This window comes from Salmo trutta, chromosome 16, assembly GCF_901001165.1.
Source record: "Salmo trutta chromosome 16, fSalTru1.1, whole genome shotgun sequence".
Taxonomy (NCBI): domain Eukaryota; kingdom Metazoa; phylum Chordata; class Actinopteri; order Salmoniformes; family Salmonidae; genus Salmo; species Salmo trutta.
Window position 1 is genome coordinate 54973246 of NC_042972.1, and position 14051 is coordinate 54987296.

The 14051-nt window shown below is 42.9% G+C and overlaps 1 long non-coding RNA gene across 1 annotated transcript; it reads right to left on the reverse strand.

Moving 5' to 3' along the window:
• Positions 1 to 12610: 12610 nt before the first annotated feature.
• LOC115149887 (uncharacterized) lies at positions 12611 to 13729 on the reverse strand. The gene is made up of 2 exons (XR_003866991.1): positions 13604 to 13729; positions 12611 to 13518 (listed from the first exon to the last, which is right to left on the reverse strand). It is a non-coding gene; the product is annotated as an uncharacterized LOC115149887 (long non-coding RNA).
• Positions 13730 to 14051: the final 322 nt, after the last annotated feature.

Genomic DNA, 14051 nt, shown 5'->3' on the forward strand with positions numbered 1-14051 from the left:
GAGATTACAGCTGTGAGTCTTTTTGGGTAAGTCTCTAAGAGCTTTGCACAGCTGTATTGTACAATATTTACATTATTCTTTGAAGAGTTCTTCAAGCTCTGAAGTTGGTTGTTGATCACTGCTAGACAGCTATTTTCAGTCAAAACTGTAACAAGGCCACTCAGGAACATTCAATGTCATCTTGCTAAGCAACTCCAGGGTGTAATTGGTCTTGTGTTTTAGGTTATTGTCCTGCTGAAAGGTGAATTTGTCTCCCAGTGTATGTTGGAAAGCAGACTGAACCAGGTTTTCCTCTAGGATTTTGCCTGTGCTTAGCTCTATTCCATTTATTTTTATCCCCCAAAAAACTGCTTAGTCCTTGCCGATGACAAGCATACTGTGGTGGAAATTCTAATCCACAATGAGGAGAGACAAGGTCAACCACCAAATAGGATATTACTTTATTCAAAACTTATTAATAAGGAAAGCATAGAGCAATTGTTTCTATAATGATGAGGCTGGTCGGCTCAACACTTTCAAGTGTTGTGGCGAGAAACTCTGACATACAAAGAACACAAATATCTTTTATAGAAAAGATACGCCCTTTTAGTCTTTTTGACAAACAAAAAATGTATGGAATGGGTCACAAGGTGAAACTTGATAAATGAGAAAGGAGTATCCCGCAGCCAGATAGAATTTGCTATGAAGACTGTTATTATTGTTAATTCTGGCCCATAAGATGAGGCTCTGATCTCGTTCCTGATACTTCATAGCACAGAAACACCAATACATGTTATGGCATTAATCAATTGTCAACTCCAGATACTCCCATCTCATGTAAAATCCCTTCTTGACCACACACCTGGACAAGCTCACTGAGGGGAGTGAGCTTCTAGGTCATACACTATCCCAGGATAAGTGCAACATCAGAGATGACATACAATGGTTCTAGACACTACCCCACACATCTTTTCTCAGACCTTATCTACCCAAAGGAGGGAGTGACTGGCGCACCGACATTGAGGAGACAAGTAAGTGGTTCCCCATTAATCACGCCATCCCTTCACATGGTTTAGATTAGGTAAAGACACATTCACATACTCTATGAAGATAATGTTCTCTTCTCTTTCTGATATTCTGCATAGCACCAGAGACATGTGAAAGACAAGTCTGACTTCTCCCTTCTCTGGGCCCCAGGTGACTGAGCCCCAGCTGAGGGAGGAAGTGCAACTGCCAACACCAGAGTCCAAAGGGATGCATTTTAATAACAAGCATATTGTCACAAAATCCTTCGTGCTGTTGAAAGGAGGACCAAGGCGCAGCGGGAATATGGATACTCATATTTTAATTTCAAAAGAAGGAGTAAAGTATCCACTGAAAAAACAATAAACACCACAGGGACAGTCTTACAGGCATACAAAAACGCAGTGCAAGAAGAACCACCCACCTACACAGGACCAAGCAGCGGAAGAAGGCTGGCGAGGACTGGGAGACCGAGAGGCACCCCCAATAATTTTTTAGGGGGGGGCACAAGGGCTGTGTGACGGGGCAGGAGCTGACCGCCAGTCAACAGTCGCCAGAGCTGCCCGCCAGTCATCAGTCATCAGAGCTGCCCGCCAGTCAACAGTCGTCAGAGCTGCCCGCCAGTCAACAGTCGTCAGAGCTGCCCGCCAGTCAACAGTCGTCAGAGCTGCCCGCCAGTCAACCATCACCAGAGCTGCCCGCCAGTCAACAGTCACCAGAGCTGCCCGCCAGTCAACAGTCGTCAGAGCTGCCCGCCAGTCAACAGTCGTCGGAGCTGCCCGCCAGTCAACAGTCGTCGGAGCTGCCCGCCAGTCAACAGTCACCAGAGCTGCCCGCCAGTCAACAGTCGCCGGAGTGGCCAGACTGCGCTGAACTGCCGGAGTGGCCAGACTGCGCTGAACTGCCGGAGTGGCCAGACTGCGCTGAACTGCCGGAGTGGCCAGACTGCCCTGAACTGCCGGAGTGGCCAGACTGCCCTGAACTGCCGGAGTGGCCAGACTGCCCTGAACTGCCGGAGTGGCCAGACTGCCCTGAACGTCCCGAGCTGCCAGACTGCCCAGACTGTCCCGAGCTGCCAGACTGCCCAGACTGTCCCGAGCTGCCAGACTGCCCAGACTGTCCCGAGCTGCCAGACTGCCCAGACTGCCCCGAGCTGCCAGACCGCCCCGAGCTGCCAGACTGCCCCGACAGCCAGGAACGGCCTGCACCTGAGCCACCTCCAGGAAAGGTGGGTTGGGGAGGGAGGGTGTAGCACAGTGCCGTCGGTGACGGCAGCCACCCTCCCTTCCCTCCCTTATTGTTTAGGGGTTATTGTTTATGGGTTTTTTGTTGGTGTTTTTCTGTTGGTAGGTGCATTCCGGGGACTGCACCTTGAGGGGGGGGTACTGTCACGTCCTGACCAGCAGATGGAGCTAGTGTTTTAGTTTTGGGGTCAGGATGTGGCATGTTTGTGTTGGGAATGTTTGTGTGGATGATTGGGACTTCCAATTGAAGGCAGGTGTGTATAGTTGCCTTTGATTGGAAGTCCTATATAGGTGTGTGTGTTTTTCTTTGGGGTTGTGGGTGGTTGTTTTTACACTGCGTTTTGTATGCCTGTAAGACTGTCACTGTGGTGTTTATTGTTTTTTCAGTGGATGCTCTACTCCTTTTTTGAAAATTAAAATATGAGTATCCATATTCCCGCTGCGCCTTGGTCCTCCTTTCAACAGCACGAAGGATTTTGTGACACATATCATATAAGCATATTATGCAGTTAAGGCATCTTAATTATCTATGTTACTTAACTCATTCGGATTCTTCCGCCACAATACCCATAACATGATGCAGCCACCACCATGCTTGAAAATATGAAGAGTGGTATTTAGAAATTAGTTGTGTTGGATTTGCCCCAAACATATCGCTTTGTATTCAGGACATAAAGTTAATTTCTTTGCCACAATTTTTGCACTATTACTTTTGTGCCTTATTGCAAACAGGATGCATGTTTTGGAATATTTTTATTCTGTACAGGCTTCCTGCATTTCACTCAGTCATTTAGGTTAGTATTGTGGAGTAATGACGATGTTGTTGATCCATTCCAATTTTTTTCCTATCACAGTCATAATACTTTGTAACTGTTTTAAAGTCAACATTGTCCCCAAGGTGAAATCCCTGGGAAGGATGCCTGTATCATTGTAGTGACTGGGTGTATCGTTGATACACTATCCAAAGTGTAATTAATAGCTTTGGATACTAAAAGCATTCGCGGACCAACTGGCAAATGTCTTTATCTACATTTTCAACCTCTCCCTGACTGAGTCCGTAATACCTACATGTTTCAAACAGACCACCATAGTCCCTGTGCCCAAGAAAGCGAAGGTAGCCTGCCTAAATGATTATCGCCCCGTAGCACTCACTTCGGTAGCCATGAAGCGCTTTGAAAGGCTGGTCATGGCTCACATCAACACCATCATGCCGGAAACCCTAGACCCACTCCAATTTGCATACCGCCCCAACAGATCCACAGATGACACAATCTCAATCGTACTCCACACTGCCTTTTCCCACCTGGACAAAATGAACACCTATGTGAGAATGCTGTTCATTGACTACAACTCAGCGTTCAACACCATAGTATCCACAAAGCTCATTCATAAGCTAAGGACCCTGGGACTAAACACCTTCCTCTGCAACTGGATCCTGGACTTCCTGAAGGACCGCTTCCAGGTGGTAAGGGTAGGCAACAACACATCTGCCATGCTCATCCTCAACACTGGGGCCCTTCAGGGGTTTGTGCTTAGTCCCTTCCTGTACTCCCTGTTCACCCACAACTGCGTGGCCAAGCACGACTCCAATACCATCATTATATTTGCTGACGACACAACAGTGCTAGGCCTGATCACCGATAACGATGAAACAGCCTATAGGGAGGAGGTCAGAGACCTGGCAGTGCGGTGCCAGGACAACAACCTCTCCCTCAATGTGAGCAAGACAAAGGAGCTGATCGTGGACTATAGGAAAAGGAGGGCCGAACAGGCCTCCATTAACATTGACGGTGCTGAAGTGGACCGGATTGAGAGTTTCAAGTTCCTTGGTGTCCACATCACCAACAAACTATCAAGGTCCAGACGCACCAAGACAGTTGTGAAGAGGGCACGAGAACACCTTTCCCCCTCAGGGTCCCAAGATCCTCAAAACGTTATTCAGCTGCACCATCTAGAGCATCCTGACTGGTTGCATCATCGCCTGGTATGGCAACTGCTCGGCATCTGACCGTAAGGCGCTACAGAGGGTAATGCGTACGGCCCAGTACATCACTGGGGTCAAGCTTCCTGACATCCAGGACCTATATACAAGGAGGTGTCAGAGGAAGGTCCCAAAAAATGTCAAAGACTCCAGTCACCCAAGTCATAGACTGTTCTCTCTGCTATCAAACGGCAAGTGGTACCGGAGCGCCAAGTTGTGGACCAAAAGGCTCCTTAACAGCTTCTACCCCCAAGCCATAAGACTGCCGAACAATTAATTAAATGGCCACCCGGACTATTTACATTTACAAATGACCTTGACTAACCTGTACCCCTGCACATTGACTCGGTACAGGTACCCCCTGTGTATAGCCTCATTATTGTTATGTCATTTTCTTGTGTTACTTTTTGATTTCAGTGGATGTTTTTACTTTAGTTTATTTAGTAAATATTTTCTTAACTGTATTTCTTGAACTACATTGATGGTTAAGGGATTATGAGTAAGCATTTCACAGTGAGGTCTACACCTGTGTCATAATCCGTGTATGTAGGTGGCAGGGAAGTCAGATGCAGGAGAAACCAAAGTGGTTAAAAATTGAGTATTTATTAAAGAAAACTAACTCCAAAACCAACGTACTCAATAATCCGGGTAAACAATAACCCGTCGCACACCGATACATAATCAACAAGTACATAACATAACAAACAATCACCGACAAGGATATGAGGGGAAACAGAGGGTTAAATACACAACATGTAATTACTGGGATAAGAAACAGGTGTGTACGGAGACCAGACAAAATCAATGGAAAATGAAAAACTGATCAATGGTGGCTAGAAGACCGGTGACATCGAACGCCGAGCACCAGCCGAACAAGGAATGGGCATCGACTTCGGCAGAAGTCATGACAACCTGCTGTATTTGGCGGATGTGAGAAATAAAATTAGATTTGCTTTGAACTTCACCATGTTAAAGAGATATTCAATGGTTTTTTTTTACCCATCTACCAATAGGTGCCCTTCTTTGTGAGGCATTGGAAAACCTCCCTGAACTTTGTGGTTGAATATGTGTTTGAAATTCACTGCTCATGTTAGGGACCTTACAGATAATTGTATGTGTGGGGCACAGCGATGAGGTAGTCATTCAAAAATCATGTTAAACACTATTATTGCACACAGAGTGAGTCCATGCAACTTAAGCACAATTTTACTACTGAATTCATTTAGGCTTGCCATAACAAAAGCGTTAAATACTTCGTCTCCCAATAGAGTGGACTCAACCTGGCCCTTAGTGTGAGTCTGTGTGAAAATATGTGACTCACCACCTGGATTTGGTCATATGTAGCTACATTTCAATTTCTGTTTTTTTACATTGGATAAAAGTAGAGACTCAAAGCTACAAAATGGTATATCAGACACTGTATTTAAGGAAACAATGGGAAAGTAATTCTGCTTTGAAAGTTGATCAACTTGTAAACTCACTTTTGAGAAAATCGTCTTTCAATGTTTTGGTACTACTACTGGAGAGCCCTTCTTTGTCTACACCCATTCAGCATCGTTCACACCCTCTTAAGCTTTAGCCCCACCCATCTCTTTAAGGGTTGATCCGTGTGATCACTTACATTTTCTTCAATCTAGGTATTTTTGTCAGCCATCTTTGCTGAAGAAAGTCTCCAGCCTTGGGTCGCATAGCATCAAATTCGGCATGGGACTACTCGATATAATTGGTCATTGCCCAGCGGTTGCCGCTGGTGATTTGCATAAATTTGGGAAAAGTTTCTTTTTCACCGCCTCCCACGCCACCTTCGCACCGCCCAAATGTCCCCCGCCCTCTCCGCTTCTCATTGCTTTCCTTCCATTGAAATGAATGGGAAGTGGTGTTTCACCATGCGGCATCCTGTGCTAGTGTATCATGATACACTGGAGACTTTCTTCAGCAAAGATGGTTGACAAAATACTAGGATGGGTTAGTGACTATAATGTCATAATGAATCATGCAAAAAATGTACAGTTGACAGGAATATGTTAGTTAATGTAGAGACAAATGATTATGCATATTTTTTTATCATAAAGTTAATTTACTTAAATCGTGATTTAGCAAGCTAGCTGACTAGCTAACATTAGCCAGCTAGCTGGCTAGCTTTATGGGTGTTGTGACATGAGTATGAAATTGTCATTCTGGTTGTTTAATGTTTTAGGGACTACTGAAACAACCAGCAAACTAGGCTGTCACCTTGTGAAACAGTGGTAGGCTGGACAATAGAACGAGTCCAAATTCACCCAAGGCTAAACTGGAACACTAGCACGAGCCCATAGCAAATGAATTGAATCAAATGTTCACAGAGCCTATTTTGACTGGAATTATGCTTAGAATTCCATTTTGCCTAAATGGCACAAAAAAAAGTATCCCTTTTCATATTTCCACTACAATTTGTTCTTAGGACGATACTGAAAAAAAAAAAAACTTCTGTAGAAAGTAAACATACGCACCTCTATGGTGTCAACTGCGCTTATGTCTGCATGAGGAGGAAGTAGAAAATAAATTGCAACTAAGGACTATTTTTGGCCCAGCAATCGATGACAACGAGATACACTGCCCAGACTTAAATAATTAGAAAGAGTAGATTACCCTGATTAAAATGGTGTCCTACTTGAAAAAATCTAAATATACACATTGAGAGATATTTGGTGAAATATATCAGCATGCCTCTCCATAGGAAAACAATGGGGGGAGTTCAGCGTTCCAAGGGCAAAAAGTATTTTGTGGCGATCGATGACAACAAGATACACTGCCCAGCCTTGCATAATTAGAAAGAAGAGATTATCCTGATTAACGGAGGGAGCTCAAATAATGTTACCTATGTAAAGAAAGTGTTTTTTAAATAATTAACTAAATCTATGGTGTTTTTTTGTACATGTGTATGGACCATCAGTTTAACTGTTATGCTGTAAACGTTTTATTTTATGACTGTAACTGATTAAATAATCTAGCAAATATTTTATATTAAGCATTTCTGAGTAATTACTATTTCAGTAATGATATACACTTTATTCAGTGACCTTAGGTATAGATATTTTTTGATAATATGATAAGATTGTTTTTTTTATTTTTTATGAATGAACTGTGTTTACTATCTCTACACTGACTTGTTGGACTTCACAAGACTCACCCAAAATGAAAACAGGTTAGTTCAAGCTGCCCATGCTGATCTGAATGTCATTCAGTTCATTGCAGGATCTAGGGCATCAGTTAAAGGACAGAGAGCCATATATTGTGAGCGCATGTTCAAAATAAGAGAGACTAGACTGCAGGCACTTAAAGAGAAACAAGATAGATAAAATCAAAAAGACAACAGATTACTGTAGACATGGGCAAATTTGGTGGGTTCTGGACCAGTGTGGAGGAAATGGACGAGCAGAATTTAGGTGACGTGGACAAAATACCAGCTGTGACAGCGCAGTTCAAATTTAGACGCTTTGTATTCGGCCAGAAAAACGGGAACTCTATTTTTTACTTATCAAAATATGGTAAACGGCTGTCATTGGATCAGCTCATCAGTAACCTGAAGAGTGTAGTAGTTGTTATGAGTGAGTCACGTGACACTAGCTTAGATGAAGCACACACGACTGCGCCAGCTGATCTTGTTGCTCAAAGGAAAGAGGAATTTTTGAGAGAGGCTCCCAAACAGCACCTTAAAGCACAAGATCTGGGGCGTATGAGAAGACATTTACTGTAGATGTGGTTAGAATACTGCAGTTACTTGGAAAATGTGTTCAGCATACATTTAGTGGAAATGATTTAGATACAGAATATGATGCAACAGTGATAGACAGTAGAAAATCAGATGACATTTATGAGTTTAGAATAAAATATGACAAAACTAGTAATATGCCCTGGTTGCCCTCATGTTCCAAATATCAGGAAAACCGTATAAAACGAATCCCTATTTGTGCAAAGAATCTGGTATTGAAAAAAATGTAACACATGTTTATTAGCAGCGAGGATGTAAGTGTGTGCTGGTGGCTGGGTAAAGTAATTAGTTCTAAAGGAGACACATTTGTAATAGACTATGAAGAAGAGGAAGATGAAGAAATTAGTAGTTCTGTATCAGAAAATCTACCTCTATTCGATTATTCTGAAAATGAGGTTAGAATTATTTCATAGAATTGTGTTCGTTATAATATATAACTCACAACGTAGCTGCTTTAGGACTGGCAGGAATGTGATATGAGACAGGGGGCCTACAAGGTAACTCCTTGTTAAACTTGAATGCCAGTTTATAAAATGTAACTTCAGTCATTTGATTAGATTTGCATTCTAATATATAAACTCTGTTGCTCTCCCAAACCCAAAACAAAGGGAACACTTAAACGACACAATGTATCTCCAAGTCAATCACACTTCTGTGAAATCAAACTGTCCACTTAGGAAGCAACACTGATTGACAATAAATTTCACATGCTGTTGTGCAAATGGAATAGACAACAGGTGGAAATTATAGGCAATTAGCAAGACACCCCCAATAAAAGGAGTGGTTCTGCAGGTGGGGACCACAGACCATTTCTCAGTTCCTATGCTTCCTGGCTGATGTTTTGGTCACTTTTGAATGCTGGCGGTGCTTTCACTCTAGTGGTAGCATGAGACGGAGTCTACAACCCACACAAGTGGCTCAGGTAGTGCAGCTCATCCAGGATGGCACATCAATGCGAGCTGTGGCAAGAAGGTTTGCTGTGTCTGTCAGTGTAGTGTCCAGAGCATGGAGGCGCTACCAGGAGACAGGCCAGTACATCAGGAGATGTGGAGGAGGCCGTAGGAGGGCAACAACCCAGCAGCAGGACCGCTACCTCCACCTTTGTGCAAGGAGGAGCAGGAGAAGCATTGCCAGAGCCCTGCAAAATGACCTCCAGCAGGCCACAAATGTGCATGTGTCTGCTCAAACGGTCAGAAACAGACTCCATGAGGGTGGTATGAGGGCCCGACGTCCACAGGTGGGGGTTGTGCTTACAGCCCAACACCGTGCAGGACGTTTGGCATTTGCCAGAGAACACCAAGTTTGGCAAATTTGCCACTGGCGCCCTGTGCTCTTCACAGATGAAAGCAGGTTCACACTGAGCACGTGGCAGACGTGACAGAGTCTGGAGACGCCGTGGAGAACATTCTGCTGCCTGCAACATCCTCCAGCATGACCGGTTTGGCGGTGGGTCAGTCATGGTGTGGGGTGGCATTTCTTTGGGGGGCTGCACAGCCCTCCATGTGCTCGCCAGAGGTAGCCTGAATGCCATTAGGTACCGAGATGAGATCCTCAGACCCCTTGTGAGACCATATGCTGGTGCGGTTGGCCCTGGGTTCCTCCTAATGCAAGACAATGCTAGACCTCATGTGGCTGGAGTGTGCCAGCAGTTCCTGCAAGAGGAAGGCATTGATGCTATGGACTGGCCCGCCCGTTCCCCAGACCTGAATCCAATTGAGCACATCTGGGACATCATGTCTCGCTCCATCCACCAACGCCACGTTGCACCACAGACTGTCCAGGAGTTGGCGGATGCTTTAGTCCAGGTCTGGGAGGAGATCCCTCAGGAGACCATCCGCCATCTCATCAGGAGCATGCCCAGGCGTTGTAGGGAGGTCATACAGGCACGTGGAGGCCACGCACACTACTGAGCCTCATTTTGACTTGTTTAAAGGACATTACATCAAAGTTGGATCAGCCTGTTGTGTGGTTTTCCACTTTAATTTTGAGTGTGACTCCAAATCCAGACCTCCATGGGTTGATAAATTGGATTTCCATTGATTATTTTTTGTTGTCAGCACATTCAACTATGTAAAGAAAAAAGTCTTTAATAAGATTATTTCTTTCATTCAGATCTAGGATGTGTTGTTTAAGTGTTCCCTTTATTTTTTTGAGCAGTATATATATATATATATATATATATATATATATATATTTGTGTGTAATTATGTATGTACTGTTGAAGTCAGAAGTTTACATACACCTTAGCCAAATACATTAAAACTCAGTTTTTCACAATTGCTGGCATTTAATCCTAGTAAGAATTCCCTGTTTTAGGCCAGTTAGGATCACCACTTTATTTTAAGAATGTGAAATGTCAGAATAATAGTAGAGAGAATGATTTATTTCAGCTTTAATATCTTTCATCACATTCCCAGTGGGTCAGAAGTTTACATACACTCAATTAGTATTTGGTAGCATTGCCTTTAAATTGTTCAACTTGGGTCAAACGTTTTGGGTAGCATTCTACAAGCTTCCCACAATAAGTTGGTTGAATTTTGGCCCATTCCTCCTGACAGAGCTGGTGTAACTGAGTCAGGTTTGAGGCCTCTTTGCTCGCACACACTTTTTCAGTTCTGCCCACACATTTTCTGTAGGAAATTCAGGGCTATGTGATGGCCACTCCAATACCTTGACTTTGTTGTCCTTAAGCCATTTTGCCACAACTTTGGAAGTATGCTTGGGGTCATTGTCCATTTGGAAGACCCATTTGCGACCAAGCTTTAACTTCCTGACTGATGTCTTGAGATGTTGCTTCAATATATCCACATATTTTCCTTCCTCATGATGCCATATATTTTGTGAAGTGCACCAGTCCCTCCTGCAGCAAAGCACCCCCAAAACATGATGCTGCCACCCCCATGATTCACGGTTGGGATGGTGTTCTTCGGCTTGCAAGCCTCCCCCTTTTTCCTCCAAATATAACAATGGTCATTATGGTCAAACAGTTCTATTTTTGTTTCATCAGACCAGAGGACATTTCTCCAAAAAGTACAATCTTTGTTCCCATGTGCAGTTGCAAACCGTAGTCTGGCTTTTTTTATGGCAGTTTTTGGACCAGTGGTTTCTTCCTTGCTGAGTGGCCTTTCAGGTTATGTTGATATAGGACTCATTTTACTGTGGATATAGATACTTTTGTACCTGTTTCCTCCAGCATCTTCACAAGGTCCTTTGCTGTTGTTCTGGGATTGATTTGCACTTTTTGCACCAAAGTACATTCATCTCTAGGAGACAGAACGCGTCTCCTTCCTGAGCGGTATGATGGCTGCGTGGTCCCATGGTGTTTATACTTCCATACTATTGTTTGTACAGATGAACGTGGTACCTACAATTTTTTTCTGAGTTCTTGGCTGATTTCTTTTAATTTTCCCATGATGTCAAGCAAAGAGGCACTGAGTTTGAAGGTAGGCCTTGAAATACATCCACAGGTACACCTCCAATTGACTCAAATGATGTCAATTAGCCTGTCAGAAGCTTCTAAATCCATGACATCATTTTGGGGAATTTTCCAAGCTGTTTAAAGGCAGAGTCAACTTAGTGTATGTAAACGAATGACCCACTGGAATTGTGATATAGTGAATGATAAGTGAAATAATTTGTCTGTAAACAATTGTTAGAAAAATTACTTGTGTCGTGCACAAAGTAGATGTCCTAACCGACTTGCCAAAACTATAGTTTGTTCACAAGACATTTGTGGAGTGGTTGAAAAACTAGTTTTAATGACTCCAACCTAAGTGTATGTAAACTTCCCACGTCAACTGTACATATATACTTTTTTATGTTCATAACGTACTTAATTCAAAGACATGCTAATCATACTCTTTACAGTATATTATGTTAATATGACTTTTATATTGTGTCTGCCTCTCACTATCTAGAGTGGGTAATATTGAAATGCCCCCCAAAAAACGTTTTGTTCTTGTGATTACATTCACTGAGTGTTGGTGCAACATTCTTAAACATAATTTTCTGTTACAAAACCAAAGGCTCTTTTAAGAGCTAAATCATTCATAATAAAGGTCTAATTCCCATTGTATGTGTGTGTGTGTTCGATTAGAGATTTTGCACAGCTACAGAAATAGTTTTGAACCGATTACTGTGAATTAATTACCCTTAATTTGTATTATTACCTGTATCATGTGCATGTATTGAAATTCTACTGAATTACTCTTTCAATAATGATTATCAATAATCCTGAACATTAAATCAGTCACCTCATATTGACACTTTTGTCTAAACCTCCTGTCTTTGCTAACATTAACCCTCAAATTCAATGGATAGGAACGTCCCATAGAACCTGGATAGCAGAATGGCAAGGACCAGAGGGCACGTCATCAGGAAGTTTCCCACCTGGGAACGGTAGCCAATCAGATACATGCATTTCATTTGCTCGAGTTGAAACCGACTGCACGCAAGTGCATGCATATCATTAGGCATGCTATTAGCATGCAATATCACCAACATATATAACAATATAACAAAACTTTCTCATGAAGTAAAATTGATGGTCGACCACATCCCGTGTAGCTTAGATATACGGTTTTACAACCATCCAAAGATATCTGCAATCTAACATATAGTCAGGGCGCCTCGTTCTTTCTTAGCCAGACATACAGGCATATTTATTCATGTTCATGGTTGCGAGAATTTCAGAAATCACATGAGGGGGTGGGAAATGTATGTAGCATGCTTGTGTTGTAAACCCGATGGGAAAAATGCAATTAAGCATTGCACTGATAGCAATAACATAGGTCTGTCTAACACTATAAGCCTGTCAGAAGTTGCACAAATTCAAGTGAACGGCATCACATGAACGAAGAGATTTGGTGCATTTTAATGTTTGGAAAAGAACATGAACACCGGATAGCACAATAAAACCTAAAATCAATGTCAGGTCAAATAAATAAAAATCCGAGGCAACTCAAAAAAGAAATGCAAAGAAAATAACAGAAGTAAACTATCTAAACTTGCCCTGTCTAACCAACCTCATGTAATGAAACAAAAAAAGGCTGCAAATAATCAAAAAGCCTACCCTTGCCATGACAATTAAGATGAAGCTGGTCACTGCTATATAAAGTGTGTGATTGGGTTGTGAGCGCCTCAGAAATAATCTATTAGTCCTAAAATAAATGACACCAATCGTTTTCATGTGACAGATGCTCCAAAAGCTGATTTGTTTCCTTAACTACACGTTTGGTGGTAGCATCGTCCTTCGGCCGGGGTAGAATGGAGCAAACGGCAAACTTTACTTCATCCCTAACTCTGACGACCAGTTCCCGCATCCTCCTGATAACGTCGTGAGGAGAATCCCCTTGAGCTACGTTGTTTGTTCCAATGTGTACCATCAATAGCAGTGGACCACTGAAGGTACGCAAATGGTCAAACTGCTTATGTGTTGCTCGCTCCAGAGTTGTGCCAGGGTGCACCCCAGCAGTGTGCATCAGGCAACGCATGTTTTGCGCCTTGAAACATATCATCTGCAAGAACGCAAACACTGAGTCCTGTTGGGGAAAACATTAAGGTCATTCAAAAGGAACAGATTTCGGATAGGTTGAGGTTACATAAAACAAATACTAGGCAACATACCTGCACCGGCTCGACTGAAGGCAACGCGCCAGCGCCAGGCGTCTCTAAAGCCCATAGAGACATGCGGGGTGTATCTTTGGTTTTGCATTCTATAAATTGTCGAAGTGTAATATGGCGACTGGTACGGCTACCCTATATACCCTACATTATGCAACACGAATGCCCCGGGCCAATTGGGTATTGACTACACACTATAGCTGACAGCCCCCCAGCTCCCACACCCCTTCGCTCTCACAGGAAAAACTCCCGACCGCCCTTTTTTCGGTCCCTTTCCACACTGCCAACGCAAGAGGAAGGACTGAAACAGCATTTTTAACAGATTACTTTGAATTACTATAATGATTCATGTTCATTATCTATTTTCATGCTCATGTTTTGAAATTATACTTGATTACTATTTCAATAAGTATTATTTTTTATTTATTTCACCTTTATTTAACCAGGTAGG